Source organism: Lynx canadensis, chromosome A1, assembly GCF_007474595.2.
Source record: "Lynx canadensis isolate LIC74 chromosome A1, mLynCan4.pri.v2, whole genome shotgun sequence".
Taxonomy (NCBI): Eukaryota; Metazoa; Chordata; class Mammalia; order Carnivora; family Felidae; genus Lynx; species Lynx canadensis.
The window spans coordinates 22,333,711-22,351,067 of record NC_044303.2 but is presented as its reverse complement, the minus strand read 5'-3'; the positions used below and the strand labels follow the sequence as shown (position 1 = coordinate 22,351,067).

At 40.4% G+C, this 17,357-nt stretch overlaps 1 long non-coding RNA gene across 1 annotated transcript; it reads left to right on the top strand.

The window, feature by feature from the left end:
- The first annotated feature begins 6,694 nt into the window (after positions 1 to 6,694).
- On the top strand, positions 6,695 to 16,125 carry LOC116737701. The gene is made up of 2 exons (XR_003967757.1): positions 6,695 to 6,853; positions 12,912 to 16,125. It is a non-coding gene; the product is annotated as an uncharacterized LOC116737701 (long non-coding RNA).
- The last annotated feature ends 1,232 nt before the right edge of the window (positions 16,126 to 17,357 follow it).

The following is a 17,357-nucleotide window of genomic DNA, read 5'->3' as shown; positions in this document are numbered from 1 at the left end:
GCTCGGAGCCTGGAGTCTGCTTTGGATTCTGTGTCTCCCTCTCTCTCTGCCCCTCCCCTACTCATGCTCTCTCTCTCTCTCTCTCTCTCTCTCTCTCTCTCTCAAAAAATAAATAAACATTAAAATAAATAAATAAATAAATAAATAAATAAATAAATAAATAAAATTCATAGCACTGTAGAAATATAGGGCCTCGTTATTATTATTTTCATCAAAGTCATCTATCAGCATAGCTCCAGCATTCACTGAAAAGGGTCACACATATTCTTAACTCCCTCCTCTCTGTACTGAAGTCACTTGGATGTTCCCAGATCTCACCAGCCTGTGGGCTCCTAGGGAATCACACTAACATTAACCATGTCACTGCCGGCCCTCATCTCTACCGCCCCCTCCAAAACACAGCGTTCCCATTTCTTTGGGATTCTTTTTGGGTATCTTCTTCATGTCCAGCCTGATGCTCAGTAACAAGTACTTCCATCCTCTTCCACCCCATTCTGTCCAGTAGCGTCTCCTGCCTGAGTGGGGTCCCTTTACTTGGTCACAGCTGCTGGGCATTCAGAGAGAACTGAATGCAATGATCGGTGGTTCCCACCACCACCTCTCACTCCCCAGGTGCTGCTCTCCTCACAGTGGCTGCATCGAGCTCCGGGATATCAGACCCTCATGGCACTGGTGCCCCTCTTTCCTATTCTGTGCTGTGCTTTGTCACCTGGACTCTGAAGGAGAGTTGCTTGGGCCCCAAGTCTCATAGAATTTCTTATTCCAGGTCTCCTGGTTTCTGCCTGCAGACCCTATTTCAGAGGGTCAAACATGGACCCTGGTGTGCGCTGGGCTAGCAACCGGACACCGACTCTTCTTTTGCGGTCCCTTTTCTCCATCTCTCTCTCATATTCCTGACCAAACCTGACCTTTCTTTTCTCCTCTCATGAAGAAGGAGGTCTTCATCTCTGTCACCTTATGGCTGGTTGAGGGTCTCAGGGGAGGCACTCTCTGTTTCTCTAGGTCCACCTTCCAAGACTACCCTGCTACATTTGATTTAGTAAAGTTATAGAAAAAGGAACTGCAGAGATTTCAAATTTTGGAACCATCATAGCCAACAGTGACTTTGAGTACGGGAGGATGAGTGCTCCAATATATCTTGTTACAGTGGTTTGTCATCATGACTCACACTTAGAAAGCCTCCATTTAGCACCACATCAGCATAATATTTTAATCCAGCAAGCAAGTGGACTTAAGTCATTCTCCCGGTGCTACGTAAATAGTTCTCACCCGCTCAGAGATCAGCTTTTCCTGCTGTCATTAATTTTAGGGGTTCATCACAAGGATGACACATGTCCCTCCCTCAACACACACATTCCTTGCCCCACCTCCTCCTACTCCCCTTCAGAAAGTTCTGTTCAGGGGCCTCGCTTGAGTCTCACACCCAGCTTGATGCAAGGACATGTCTCCTAATTATCCCTCGAATGAGTCCCAGGCCAGACCTGAGTCCCCTGAACAATATCATGCCCACTTCTCCACAATGAACTTGTGCTTCCTTTTGGGGACCTCGTGGTCTCTTGAAGGATACTCAGTGGCATTTCTGTGTATGAGAGATATGTTCTGACAACGTACTTTGCAATCAGGAACTTGATTACCAGGGTCAGAAATAAAGTTAGATATGTGAGGATGCACCCTTGAAATCAGTGAGCGTTACAATAACCTCCTCATACTCAAATTCAGTGGATGCAATTTTTAGTATTATTTTAAATTTATTTATTTATTTTGAGAGTGAGTGAGCAAGCAGGGGAAGGGCAGAGGGAGAAGGAGAGAGAGAATCCCAAGCAGGCTCCATTCTGTCAGCACAGAGCCCGACGTGGGGCTCAATCCCACAAATGGCAAGATCATGACCTGAGCCGAAACCAAGTCAGGTGCTTAACCGACTGAGCCACCCAGGTGCCCCTCAGTGGATGCTTTTAATCATGCTACTCAATCTCTCTTCTACCTCTGACAGTACTGAACCAAAGAAGCATCAGACAATAGTGGAAATGCACAAACTGAGTTGAAATCCTTGCTCTTGCCTTACTAGTCACGGTACTTGCGTGGGTTACTTGACTTCTCTGAGGCTAACTTTTCTTTATTTGTAAAATAAGTAAGGTGATACATAAGGAATTTCTGAGGAAGATTACAGTGCATGTAAAGTTATTGGAATGCAGGCCTTTGATAACTGGTGGTTATTATTTCTCTTAAGAGCCAATTTTCATTCTTATATTCTTTTCTTGGATATAGTGAGAACTTCATACCATGGTTCTCCTACCTCATTTCCCATTCCACATACATTACTCAACAGTATTTGTTAAATGCCTATTAAGTTCCAGGCATTTTACTAGGCACTGGAGTTACAAAGATTAGTGATACACAGTCTCTATCCTAGAAAAGCTCACACTCTCATGGGGAGAAAGACATATAAACAATTGTGACTCAATATAACTGCTATCCTAGAGGTCCACACACAGTGGTCTGGATACAGTGGTCTAATGTGCTGATAGGAGCCCAGCAAGGCTTCAGGCTTGAGCTGCCTTGAAGGACAGTTCTAAATTTACCAGACAAACAAAGAAGGGAAGTGTGTCCTGATCAGAAGGAACAGTGTACGTAGCATCAGTGAACATCACCTAGCCAGTAGCAAAATGAAAAGCCTCAAACAAACAAACTAAATGTTGGATGATGCCATTTATTTTAGTTGCAAATCAGATATGATGTAGTCATTTTTGCCCAGAAACTTCTGGATATAGAAGCAGTCTCACACATGTTCAAAGTTATCTTTGAGCATCCCTTAAGAATATTGATATATTCTCAAAATGGCCAACAGTGTTGTCTTGGGTCTAAAAGGCATATGGTATGAAAACACTCTAAAACTCTAGAATCGCACACAATCCACAGGAGAAAAATGTTCATGCTAGAAGAGGCACATTAAAACTCAGACCAACTGAGGAAAAGTGGGTCCAATTTTCTATATCAAATCCATGAGCATTCATTAAATGGAATGGTCAGAATCACTGCAGGCTTAAATATAGTTTTTCTTTCTCTCTTTCTCTCCTCCTTCCCCTTCCCACCTTCTATAGGGTATAACTGATTTTGCTCAAGTTTATTCACGTATGATGTGACTCTCCCCATTTTGAAAGCCTTATATCAGAATTAGCTAATAATTTGCCAAGATCTTCCTTTGTAGCCTGGAATATTAACAATATAGTCCTATCATCCATATTTTTATTATAAAAACTATAGAGAATTCAACAAAGTGTTATTTGAGAGCCTTTTAAAATAAATGGCTGAGTTTGATTGGCAAAGAGGTGTTTAATGGCATCCTTATATGTTGCTGATGCAATTGAAGATGATCCCCTTTTGAAAAGCAACCTGGAAACTTATCAAAAGTCAGATGGTGATAACGATGATGGTTGTGAGTATATCTATTGACTGTTCATTTATTCTGTATTAATCACTGTGCAAGTAATTCACATATGTTAACCTACCCTATTCCCCTCAGTAACACTACTATTATTACCCTTATTCGACAGATGAGGAAACTGGAACACACAGAGTTTAAGAAACTTGCCCAAGGTTACAGAGCTAGTAAATGACAGAACAGGGTTCCAGAGGAAAGCACTCGACTCATACCCCAGAGAGTGCTCTGAACCATTCACCATACTGCTTTTATTGTATCAAATGCTAATATCTCTCAACCCAGTTATAGAATTTCTGGGAATCAATCCAGAGCAATACCTCCTAATCACGAGCAATGTTATATGCAAGAAGATTTATAGTATAGTATTGTATATCATTGGAAGCAGCCCAAATGTCCAAACATTGTGGAACAGTTAAGTAAATGATGTATATCCAAACAGTTGACAACTTTACGCCCTTAAAAATGGTGGTCATGGCTTCCAGGCAAAGAAGATGGATTGGACACATGTATCTACTATTACTCCTTCCCTAAATGACAGTAAAAGGATCCTTTTAAGAGGCTTAAATCCACAAGCAGTAGAGGAAAAGAAGAGAAGACAATAGCAATTTTGTTTGCAAAGTGTGAAAGTAGTAAATTATTCAGTAGTAAATGACTTAGCACATCTGAGAAGGTTGACTTCAAAACAGGCAGTGCAGGAAAGGTATGAATTGATTTAATTTATATCATGGGATTCCTAAAGGCTCAGAAATTGGTGGCATCAACTTAACAGTGGAGTGAAGGATGGAGGTGCTCAGATAAGGCAGAGTGGTTGAAAGTCTAAGAAGCATTATCTAAATCTAAGGAGCATTGTCTGCTCTCCTGTTGCACAACCAGGAGACTATGCCTCCTCCAACTTCAGCAAAAGACAAGTTTGCTCTTTGAGGCTGAAACAAGCTCTCTGGACGAGATGGTCAAAGGGCCTCTGAACAACAGTGTCTTTCAGCAGCACTTGGCACAGCTTACCACTCCCTCTCTTGAAACATTTCTTCCGTTGACTTCCAGATAATTCTCTATAGATTCTCTATCTTCCTCACTGGACCCTCCTTCTCATCTCCTTGACCTCTGAATGTGAAGTGCTTCAGGATTCTGTCCTTGGTCCACTTCTCAGTCTACAATACTCCCTAGGCAAGCTTACCCAACCTCATCATCTTAAGTACCATCTCCTGTATTTATATCTCCAGCCTCTTCCCTGAACACCAAACTCATACATCTACCTACTCTGCAATATGTTCCATAGGTGTCTCAAACTTAACACGTGCAAGATCAAATTCATGATGTTTTTCCAACCTGCTTGCCCATGATCTCCCCCATCTTGGTAAATGACAATTCCATTCTTCCAGATGTTCAGACCAAGAACCTTGGAATCTTAGTTCTTCTCTTTCTCTGTCACCTCACAACCAATCCATTAATAAATTTTTTTTTTAAATCCAAAATCTAACCACTTCTCAGCACCAATCTGGCCACCACCCTGGTCCAAGACACCACCATGATTTGACTAAGCTGGTACAATAGCCTCCTAATTGGACTTCCTCCTTCTGCCCTTGACCCCCTTCAGCTTATTTTCTACACAGCATTAGCATAGCTATTCTCCCCCTTACTCATTAGCTCACTATGCTACAACCTTACTCATTTGCTCTCCTTCAAAGACATCAGGCACATCCTTACCTTGGGGACTATGCCTGTTACCTTTGCTTGAAAACTCTTCCTGACTCGCTACCTTATATTCTTCAGGACTTACTCAAAGGCTCTTCTCAGTAATGTCTTCTCTGACCATTCTAGTTAAAATAGTCTTAAAATGCTCTGTTTACCCTAACTTTTTGTCTTTCCTTTTCTCCCATTTTATTTTTATTTATAGCATTTATCAATTTTTGACAAATTGTATTTTTTAAATTAATTGATTGATTATCTGCCTTTCTACATGCATTACACAGGCAGACATTTTTATGTTTTATTCACTGTGACTCACCCAGTGCTTTACATGGTGCCTGACAACGTGGCAGGAACTCAATAGATAGGGAATGGGAAAAACCAAATGCAGCTGAAATGAAAGTTGGAGGATACTTTTGTATTGGAAGCTGAGAATCCCTGCTGCATTCCCCTAACCAGAGCCCAAGAATGTTCACGAGCAGGGCATTGACCTCCATGCAGGAAATGGGAATTTCATTCACTGGGGAATCTGCCAGCTTGAGGGAAAACAACTAATGACATTGCATGCCCAGTGAACATTTCCAGATGGTTCACCCCATGGAGATGGTCCCAACGAGGGTGACCTCAGCTGGAACTGAGGAGTTTCCTGGCACATGGGACTCTTAGTGCTAAAACTGGGGCAGTCCCAGGCAAACCAATATAGTTGGTCATGCTACTGTAATCAGTGAGTCCCACCCACATGCTCAAATTTCCCAGTCCCTCAGCTATGATCAAGCTTCCTAAAATATTATCTGGATTACCAGATATCTGAGCAGTCATTAGCTTAAAAGTAAAAAAGTAAGTTGGAGGACAAAAAGACTATGCCTGAGAGGGGAAAAAAAGTCATAGATATCCTAAGAGAGATAAGAGAATATTTCAACCATGAAAAGGGACAGTAACTTGGAAATTAAACATAAGAAAATTAGGAATTAATCCAGGAGATCTAATAGTAGGATTCTGTAAGAGAGAACAGAGAAGAAAATAGTAACAAAGAACAAAATAATTCAAGATAAAAGAATTCGAGAACATTTCCCAAAATAAAAATCTGAATTTTCAGATTAAAAAGGGTCCATTCTGTGACCAGAATATTACATCTACACATATCAAGACACAGCAATATGGAATTTTAGATCATTAAGTACAAAGAAAATCTCCTACAAAAGAGAAAAACAGACTTTTGTTTATGACCACAGACTTCTGAATATTAACATAGAAAGTTATAAGTCAACGGAGGAATGTCTTCAAAATTATGGAAGGAAGTTGTTTTAAACATAGAATTCTATACAAAGCCAAGTCATCAATCAAGTGTGAGAGTAGAAGAAAAACATGTTCATATGTGTAAGGCCTTAACATTTTTTTTTAAGTTTATTTATTTTGAGACAGAGAGACAGAGAGACAGAGAGAGAAACAGAGAGGAGAGAGAGAAAATCCCAAGCAGGATCCACACTGTCAGCACAGACACCAATGCAGGGCTCAAACTCATGAACTGTGAGATCATGACCTGAGCCAAAACCAAGAGTCGAACACTTGACTGATTGAGCCACCCAGGCACCGCTGAGGCCTTATCATTTTTATGTCTCAAGTACACTCTTCTCTACTGAAAGTTACTTTCAATTAAAACCAAGGTTATAAACCAAGAAAAGGAAGGCAACATGGAATACAAGAAACAGAAGATCAACACAAAAGAGGGTAAGTAAATTCCCAGAATAATTTTGAAGGTGTATTTCAGGATTAGACCTGGTTTTAGAGGCAAATTTAAGCAATTGGTAGAGCATTAAGGATTGAAATTCTCTTAAAACTAACAAGGGAACAAAGCAAAGAGAACGGAAAAAACAAGAAGTGCAGCAAAAGACAAGTGATCATAACTTATTACATGACTCAGTGATAATAGCACTTATACAGAAAATGTATAAACATTGAATATTAATCAAACCAAAATTATAAGTCACCCACATTGGAAGGATGTAGATGTGGGAAGGATGCAGAGGAAAGGATAAGAAAAAGAACTTACATCCCCAGCTTCCATACTGGGAAAACAATAGATAATGCTTAAAACTGAAACAATTGAGCATGTTATTTAGATTCATGGAGGTCAAAAGCAAAAGAATCAATTAGAAAAAGGTGAAAGAGGTTATCTGTGGGGAAATGGACATTGCAGGGTGAAGGAGTGGGAAGAAAAGAAATGCTATTTTTAAGCCTTATAGAACTATTTGACTCTTTAAAAGACGTGTGTGTAAAATTTATATATATTTTTATTTTTAAATAAACATTTGTTCAAGTACTACATAAGTAAAGTATACAAATCATAAGTTCAACGCACATTCTTTAAAAAAAATTTTAATGTTTATTTATTTTTGAGAGAGAGACAGAGCATGAACAGGGGAAGGGCAGAGAGAGAGGGAGACACAGAATCTGAAGCAGGCTCTGAGCTGTTAGCACAGAGCCCGATGCAGAGCTCAAACTCATGAACCACAAGATCATGACCTGAGCCAAAGTCGGACACTTAACCAACTGAGGCACCTAGGCACCCCAAGTTCAATGAGCTTTTTTTTTTAATTTTTTTTAATGTTTATTTACGTTTGAGAGAGAGAGACAGAGCACCAGCAGGGGAGGGGCAGAGAGAGAGAAAGGGAGACACAGAATCCAAAGCAGGCTCCAGCCTCTGAGCCACCAGCACAGAGCCTGACGCAGGGCTTGAACCTACCAACGGTGAGATCATGACCTAAGCCGAAGTCAGACGCTTAACTGACTGAGCCACCCAGGCAACCCTCAATGCACTTTTTAACTGGAAGAAAACACATGGAAATAATTATTGTCCCACCAAGGATAACCAGTATCCTTACTTGGGACATCATAAGTCAACATTTCTTGCTTTTGAAATTTGTATAAAGGGAATCATATATATGTACCCTTTTGTTTCTGGCTTCATTTGGAGTCTGTAAGATTCGTACATGTTGTTAGGTGTAGCAAGACTTACAATATTGCTGTGTAATATTCCATTTAATGAAAGCACCACAATTTATTTGTTCATTTTCCTGTTGATGAACATTTGGGTTATTTCCAATGCATGTAAGCATGTACAATTTTGATAAAAGTAAAGATTATAATACAACAACATGGAGATATGCATTTAGCATGAAAAAACAGGGTATAAAATTCTATGTATATCATAACCACAACTATCCATAAGTCCATTCAACCACAACAAAATTCTTAGCATCTACTCCATGCCAGGCAATGTTCTAGGTGTTGAGGTCTCACTGGCGAAGACAAGTATGGCTTCTGCCTTCCAGGGACTTGGATTGGGACAGAGACGGAGAGGCATCCTGTAATTACCTGTCTGTTAAGTATTCTGAAGTGAAGTTTCAATGATTTGATCTAACTTTGTGACATTTATGTTGATATCTGAGAGAAGAAGTTAACTGGGTGAAGGCTAGAGAAACTGGGAGAAAGAGCCTTGCAAGGAGGAAGTATAGAACATAGTAAATCCCACAAAAGGAAATAACACAGTGTATTCAACAAATAAGTCAAGCCCAGAATATCTGGAACAAGAAGAGTGAGGAGAGGGCTGTGGGCCTCAGCTGGGTTGAGTTCCACCAATGGGCCAAGTAGGCTAAGGACTGAAAGGAATCTACTGGGTTCACTGGTGACTTTAACAGGAACAATTTCAGGGGCCTGGTGGGGGCAGAATCCAGATTAGTGTGGGTTTGGAATGAGTAGAAGGTAAGAGCATGAATATAACATGCTGGAATGAAATACATGAAAAGAAAAAGTTGTGTATTAAGTTAGGATGAGATTGTGTATGTCTTTTTTCTTCAAACCTTCTTTTAGGTCTATCATCTATCTTTTTTTTTTTTTTAAGGAACATTGAAGATTTGTTTGTATTTATTTTTAATTTTTTATTTGACTATAGTTGACATACAATGTTACATTAGTTTCAAGTGTACAACCGAGTGATTCAACTGGTCTCTATGCTATGCTCACAAGTGTAGCTACCCTCTGTCACCACACAACACTATTAAAATATCATTGACTATATTTCCTGTGCTGTGCCTTTGATTCCCATGACATATTCATTCCATAACTGAAAGACTGTGTCTCCCACTCCCCTTCACCCATTTGGCTTAACCCTCTACCCCCTTTCCCTCTGGCAACCCTCAGTCTGTTCTTTGTATTTATAGGTCAAATTGAAAGATTTATATGAAGGTCAAAAGTTACTGTTGTTTTTAGGTGGGTATACAGACCAATTCTGTACTTAGTCTTTCTGGATTGTATTATTATTTTGCATTGTAAAAATTAGGTATTTTAAATATATCAGAAATGCATTGTTTTCACAGTATTGTAAAAACCTTGGTAAATGTAGGAATAATAAAGAATGTAGGGCCTGAGGAGTCCTCACTTTCATTTGTTAACACACATGCACACACACACACACAATTTTAATACAAAACACATGGTGTGGTGAGGTCAGCAATCTAATGATTCAACTTCCACCCGGAATCTGGAATCAGAGACGGCATTGAAGCTTTAAGTCACATGCCACAGGATGGGAACAAAATGGAGATGACTGCCACAGTCCAGCAGAAGCTTATATTTATGGAAGGGGCTCTCTTCTTTAGGGAATGCAACTCTTTGCCAGAAACACTCTCTACATATTTCTTTATGCTAAAGGCTCTATTGAGAAGATGAAAGGTTTTATTTCATTTGAAAACCAAGGCAAAAGTAATCCAAGTAATAAGCAATATTTAGGGAGAGGTTATTCTCCTCCTCATGAATTCTGATACTACTTGAACACTATTTCTCTGGTGGCCTTTATTAATACTTTCTTTGTTATATGTTTATGTCCTGCCTCTCCTGATTCAGTAACCCAGCTCTAATTTCCTTTAGCACCAGACCTTGGGCAGAAAAAGTAACTTAGTGAGTTTTATTGAATTTTTTCATACTTACGTTCATCCAGCATGGCAGTAGACGAAGGGTAGAAAACTTCACCTTTTACAACTGTGTTTGCTTTTCCTCTTCAAACTTGCCTTGGTTTTCAATGTCTCCTTTGCCTACTAGGTCATTGCTGTGACTAAATCTGCAGAAATCCAACATGCTCTATATTCCATCAAACTTTGATCTAAGGTCCTCTAAGTAATGAGTAATAGTTTTGTCCACCAGAATATTGGCCCAAGATTGAACCAACTGCTTATATTTCATTCTTTTTCTGGGCTATTTTCATCAACAGCAGCTATGTCTTGTAATTAACATTATAATTATAATAACATAAGCCTTTGTAATTAATTTGCTCATGCACCCTTTAGTCCCAAGAAACAGTGGTGACTCATTATCCTTAATTTGCAAAACACACTCTATTTTTTAATTTTATATTTAACATAATGAGATACAAAATTAATTTATTCAGGGTATTACAAAAGCAGAATTGCTGAGACAGGATTAGAACACAATTACCAAGTCCCAGGACTTAGTGTTGCGTCAGTCATTCTCCTAATAGTCAAATTCATCCATCCATCCATCCATTTGTCCATTTATTCATTTGGTATAACTTTATCATGCTAGGCATTGTGCTAAATTCAACAGAGACAAAAATTATTGTTATTGCTCTGAAAAAGTTCACGACTTAGTTGACAAATGCACATAAAACAGGCAGTCAAAAAAAAAAAGGAATTAAATACAATGATTAGCAATCTGCTGTATGTTTTACAAACAAATCTGTAGCCTTTTGATGTTTGAGCTGATAAAGGTTTCATACTTTCCCAAAGACAGCTAGCATGCCACCTCCAGCTCTCAGGTAGGAATTTTACAGGTAGGAATATTACAGTTATTTGGGAACAGTTTTAGGATTGTTACGTGCACTAATTTCTGAAGTTTTTTTCTTTTTTCCTTTAAGCCATGGAACTTTCTCTTTTCAAAAGAAATTTTACAGACTTATAAATAAATCAACTACAAATGAGGGTCCCTGGATGAAGGCAAAAGAAACAGATTGGAGCCTCATCCAATTAGCTTGCCTGAGATTTCTGTGAAACCCCAAAGGTTCCTTGGAACACTGTTGAAAATTAACGAAGAAAAGTCACTGTCCTTTCAAGTTTGAGTATCAATGTGTCAGATTAGTCCAATTTTGGTCAATTGTGAAAATTAACTTAGGGTCTAACACTTGAATCAAACATGGCTAATCTAAAAGTGGTCAGCCTCTGGGTAAGAATGCTCTACTCTACTAACAAGCTTCAACAATCCTTCCTCAGGCTCTTCAGGTTTACCAGCGGCAAACTTTTTCCCCTTACTTGTATAATATACCAAGGGCTTTCAGAAAATTTGAATAGCCTGGCTCTCCTCTTCAGAAGAAATAAACAGTTGCTTTTGAAATGTCGCCACGTATCAGAACTGGAGATGTAGTAGTTGGCAAGACAGACCCACCCCTTTCCTAAAAGGAGCCACACGTGGAAATAAATACTTCCAGGGAAGATCTCATCAAGTCTAGGCAAGAATGAGATCACACAAGTTCATTATAGCCAGCATGATACAACTGCCTTATAATTCAATTCAACAAATAATTACCATTATCTACTAAATGTCATGCGCTACGTTAGATGAGGGAGACAAAAGATGAAACTACCTCCCCCCACCCCCCCCCAGGAAGTTGACAGTACAATGGAGAACAAGGAAAAGACAAGCACATACAGATGGAAGGCCATTAAATGTTGAAGTGGTTCACCATCATGGTTCCTAAACAGGGTGTCATTGGAATGCGATTACAATCAGGTGTGGAAAAGCCTGCACAATAGGCTTTTCCTGGACCTGTCTGCATGGCTCATGAGATAACTTTATTTGAGGGAACCAAAGGACTTTTAAAAATTATCATTGGGGCACCTCGGTGGCTCAGTCAGGTAAACATCCAACTCTTGATTTTGGCTCATGACATGATCTCATTTTCATGAGATAGAGTCCCGTGTCAGGCTCTGTGTTGACAGTGTGGAGCCAGCTTGAGATTCTCTCTTGTACTCTGTCTGCCCCTCCCCTGTGCACTCTTTCTGTCTCTTTCTCTCTCTCTCTCTCTCAAAATAAATAAATAAACTTAAAAAAGCAATTATATTATAATGAAGAAACAATATAATGTATATGTCTACCAAATCACCGCTATGTACACTTTATCTTACAATAATTTATTATTTTATATTTTATATATTTATATATCATATTTATATTTTTATAATAATTCGTCAATTATATCTCTGTAAAGCTGAAATTTGTTTTAAAAGGAAAGAAACAAATGGGGGGCACCTGTGTGGCTTAGTCAGTTGAGCGTCTGACTTCGGCTCAGGTCATGATCTTGTGGCTTGTGAGTTTAAGCCCCACATCGGGCTCTGTGCTGACAGCTCAGAGCCTGGGGCCTGCTTTGGATTCTGTGCCTCCCTCGCTCTCTGCCCCTCCCCCACTCACACTCTGTCTCTCTCTCCTTCAAAAGTAAATAAACATTAAAAGAAAAGAAACAGAACCATTTATTCCTTAGGAGTTGATATAGTGCGGCAATATAACCCAGTTCACATTGTGAGTCTTTTAATTAATCTGCTGGTCTGTAAATATTGTACGGCTTGTGCAATTGAATTTGCTATGCTCATGTGGAAGCCTTGCCTAATGCTCAGCCCCTGACCAAGCGAACGTCCTAGATAAGTGTATGAGTGAGTCTGAACTTCATGTCTGTGATATGCTTAAGTACTCAGTTTATTCTTACGTTTATTTCATTTACCAGGAAATACAATAGGTTCTTGTGTCCACTGCTGATTTGGGAACATGTCCTCTGCTTGTCAAGGTTTGTCTCATGCCATAGTCACAAGCTCTATGTGACCAGAGCCAACATTTCCCGGATCAACACACTTTGAAGTGGAACGCATTTTCAACAATCTTTTTCAAAGAGGGAGGAGTCTCCATCTCACCTTTCAAAGAGTGGAACATTTGCTTTGATTTGGGAATGGTAACGTTTCATCCCCTGCCTGCCTGCCTGCTGCAGAAAGCTGCATATCACAAAACAAGAAATGCCACTGGAGGATTCAGCCTCCAGGCTAGATGCTCTTTATCCAGTCCAACCCAGCAATTCCCACCAAGCAGAGGCAACCTCATCATGGCCTGTTCCATCTGCCTCTACTCTTGGAAAATGTTAAAACTTTGCAGAGGCTTAATGAACCATGTCCTGCCCTGAGAAACAGTTTTGTTACTGCTTTGCACAGAAATGAAACAAATGGAATAAAAACAGGAGTGGATCCTCTGAGTCACAGGATGTCGGTGAAGAGCTCTTACTAAATTGAGAACTTAAATAGTAATTCATTGAATGGACAGAAAAGGTATTTGAAGTCAAGGTCCTCATCTGCACCAATGAACTATGTGACCTTGAGTAAGTTACTGAACTCTTCTGGGCCTCTGTTTCCATACCTCTAAAATGGGAATAATAATTTCTATTCTCACTTCCTTTCAAGACTGATAAAAGGACGAGATGACAGGTGGAAAAGCACTTTATAAATCTAAAGAAGACCAACAGATATTCCAAAATAGAGGAAAGCCCCCAAAATCACTCGTATTGAGAACGTGAAACAAGTAAGTTCCTTTGCAACAATCTGTTCTTCTAAATGAATATTAAATTTAACATTTCCTGAGTATGTTTATGTGTTTCAAGATCAAGTTCCTAGAACTGGAAAAAAACAACAGGAGGAAAGACAGCTCGTGATTCAAATTTTCCAACAAAACCTCCAAAAAAATAGATAACCAAGTTTGCTCATTTATACGCTCATGCATTCCTTCTATAAGCAACCATTCAATTCCACAACTGGTTAACGAACACCTACTATGCTCTAAGTACTGTGCTAGGCACTGTGGATGCAACAGGGATAAAGGCAGCCCTGATCCCAGCTCCTGTGGACCTAACATTAAAGTATTTTTTGAAATGCAAGAATGAATCAGACATGATTTCCTCCCTGAAACAGTTATAAACTAGTAGAAAAGGAAGTGGTCATAAAACAAAACTGAATCATTTTCAGAGGCCTCTGCTTTTAGAAACAGGAGGAGATGAATGGGTCACATCAATTCTCTCTTTCTCCTGAATCAGCAAAGAGCACCAATACCAGCATATAGACATGCTTTATTTTAGTAGCTTTTGTCTTAAACCCTCCCTTGCCCTCACTTCCTTTCACAGCAGAACTTCTTTCAGGACTTGTCTCCTTTTCTTCCTTTTAGGTGCCCTCCTCAAACCAGTTCATTGAGGATTCTCTCCCCACCACTCTATCGAGACTATTCTTGGCAAGACCACCAATGGTCTCCAACTTGACAAGTTAAGGGGTCACTGAATTCAGTGGTCAATATATTGCATCGATATTTTGCTAAATTTACTTCAAGATTTTGAAGTCTACAATTGTGTCTTAAAAACATCTCTTTTCTCATGGAGAGTCAATCCTAGTTTATTGAGCATTACCTCAAACACAGTAGAGAGAATGTCAGTGGTGAGAGAGGGCCAAGCACATCGTCTGCAAGCGGGGGTAGAGAGTAGGGGGAGAAAACTCAGAGATGAAACGAAACATTGAAATGTGGCCTGCCATCTGAGTGAGTGATGTGCACATGCTGTTCTCAGTCCATTCCAGTAACATGGTTCTATGAATCATAGATGGGATGATGGGAAGTAGGTGGTAATTTTAGGTTCCGCTTCGTTCATTTTATTAAGAGTCATGGGAATGGTGAGCCTGAACCTCTCCAGCCAGCCGAAGTGTGTAGAAGCAGCACAGTTTGCTGTCCCCACCATTTCCACCTCCTAGACACCTCTCTCACCCACCGGGACACCATGTAAAGGCGGACCTTGCTTCCCAGGGAGCCAGCGGGAGAGCACTCTAACGGCAAAACAGCAGTGCTATAGCAGCCAGGAGACGCTGTCCAGGAGAGAGGGGAGATCTCAGTGTGATAAGGGAAAACTCAGCTTGCGTCACTTACAGCCACGAGGCCCCTGTCAGTCTGATCCAGCTATTATGTCAAAACACATCTGCTCCTGCCCAGAATGCCCCAGTGCAGTCCTCATCCATCTCCATCTGTAGGAACCAAAGCTATCTTGCATTCTCAGCAGCAACATGTTTATAACAGAAATATTAAGTAGGGCGAGATGATAAGAAGCTTTTACCCACATTTCCAGAAAGATACTGGGAAATACGCTATGAGAACAATCCTTGCTTATGTGTGACAAAGACCAAAAAAAATCTCAGAGCTATGATTTAGAAATGACGGCCTTCCCCATGGGGAGAAAGTTCGTGAGCCTCCGCAGATGACCGGGGTTGCAAATGGAGACGTCTCTACCACTCTAAAAGCCTGCTCCTGCTCTTTATAACAAGCCACACGCAGCCTGGAGTGACTGCCCCAAAGAACACATTCAGAATCGGGATCACTGGACTTTGATTGCGCCAACAGATGGCAAGGTGTTTACAGGTTAGCAGGAGTATCATAGGCCAGGCCCGAGTCCAAAGAGCCAGGCACATGAGGCACCGTGTTCCTTCTTGTATTTCTCACAGCTCGGAGAAGGGCAGTCTATCATTTTTCTGAGAGTTACATTCACCAGCCTGACCTAAGAATGTAGAAATGAAAAGCTAAATGGGAGAGCCCTGCACAGTCATTGATTTTTCACAAGCAGCCATGACCCTGGGTTTAGAAAATATTTTTCAAATCATAGAGCCATAGATCTGTTAGGAACCTGGAGTAAAGGTTATCTATCCTACAGAGAACGCACAACACTTGTTGTACTGGATGGAGATCCTGGTCTCTATCTCCTTCCCTATAAGAGGTTCTATGCCAGCCTTCATGGCTTCTCAGTCAAAAGGCGCCACATCCTAATTTCAGCCCCTCTTCCCACACACAGGTAAAACCTACCGCCTCAAGATCTCTTCTCCATATAAACGTATTTTATTTATTAGAAGACATTCATTTTTCATCTATGATTTGTATGTCTTATTAACATAACTAAGGTGGCTGCAGAGAATTAGTAACCATGCTTTCTCTCCTCTGGCCAATAAAGAGCTTTTCCTTTTCAGTAATGCCTCAATGGTTTCTCACAGACAAATCAATTCTGAGCTGCCTGCCCTGACCTGTGAGACCCACCACTGCTCGGCTCCAGCCTACCTGCCCAAACCCACCAACCTCGCCTCCTGCTCTGGTGAGCTCATTCGCGCCAGCTCGTGAGCAGAGTATCTTCAGTCCTCCTTTTACTCATGGTAATGGTCTCGTCTGCAATGTGCTCATCTTCCCATCCAATGTCCCACTGCACTTTTCACCTCAGCCCTCACTAGTCTCTCCGCTTCGGTTTCGTGGGGTCCTCAGTGTGCACCCCACAACTTGACACTTCATAATACCATCGCCATTCACTGCTGCTCCACCGCTGTCCCCTTTGCCCCATTTTTTAAATAAACTCTTTACTTTAGAAAAAATTTATGTTTGCAAGAAAGTTGCAAAAATGGTGCTGAGAGTTCCCGTATACCCGTCAGTCAGTTTCTGTTTCCCCTAATGTTACCATCAAACACTACGATAGTCCATAGATTAGTCAAAACTAAGAAACCACTACTGATACATTGCTATTCACTGGACTCCAGATCTTATTTGGATGTTACCAGGTTTTCCTGTTCCAGGATCCAATCTGGAATACCATGTTGCAGTAAGTTGCCATGTTTCCTTGGTATCTTCTTGTCTTCCAGTGAGAGTTTCTCAGCTCTCCCTCGTTTTTTCATCACCTTGACTGTAACGGTTTTGAGAAATACCAGTCACGTATTTTGTAGCATTTCCCACAATCTGGGCCTGTTGTTTTTCTTAGGATAAAACTGTGGTTATAGGTTTGTGGAAAGAATGCCACAGAGGTGAAGTACCTTTCTCATTACATCATCACTGGGGGTACGTGACAGCTACAGGACACCACGGGGAATGTTAGCCTTGATCATCTGGTTAAGGTAATGTTTGCTGGTTTTCTCCTCTGTACAGTTTCTATTTTTCCCTTCCTATACTCTGAGCTATGGAAACATGCCTAGCTGATACTCCAAGTATCCTCATATCCTCACATTCCTTTTTAATCACCCAATTATTTTGGCTGCAATTTGGGGGTACCTTTCTAACTTCTCCATATCTCTTCCCAAAGTTCATCTCTAAAAGGAATATAATATTTTAATATGGGTTTAGTCAACAGGAT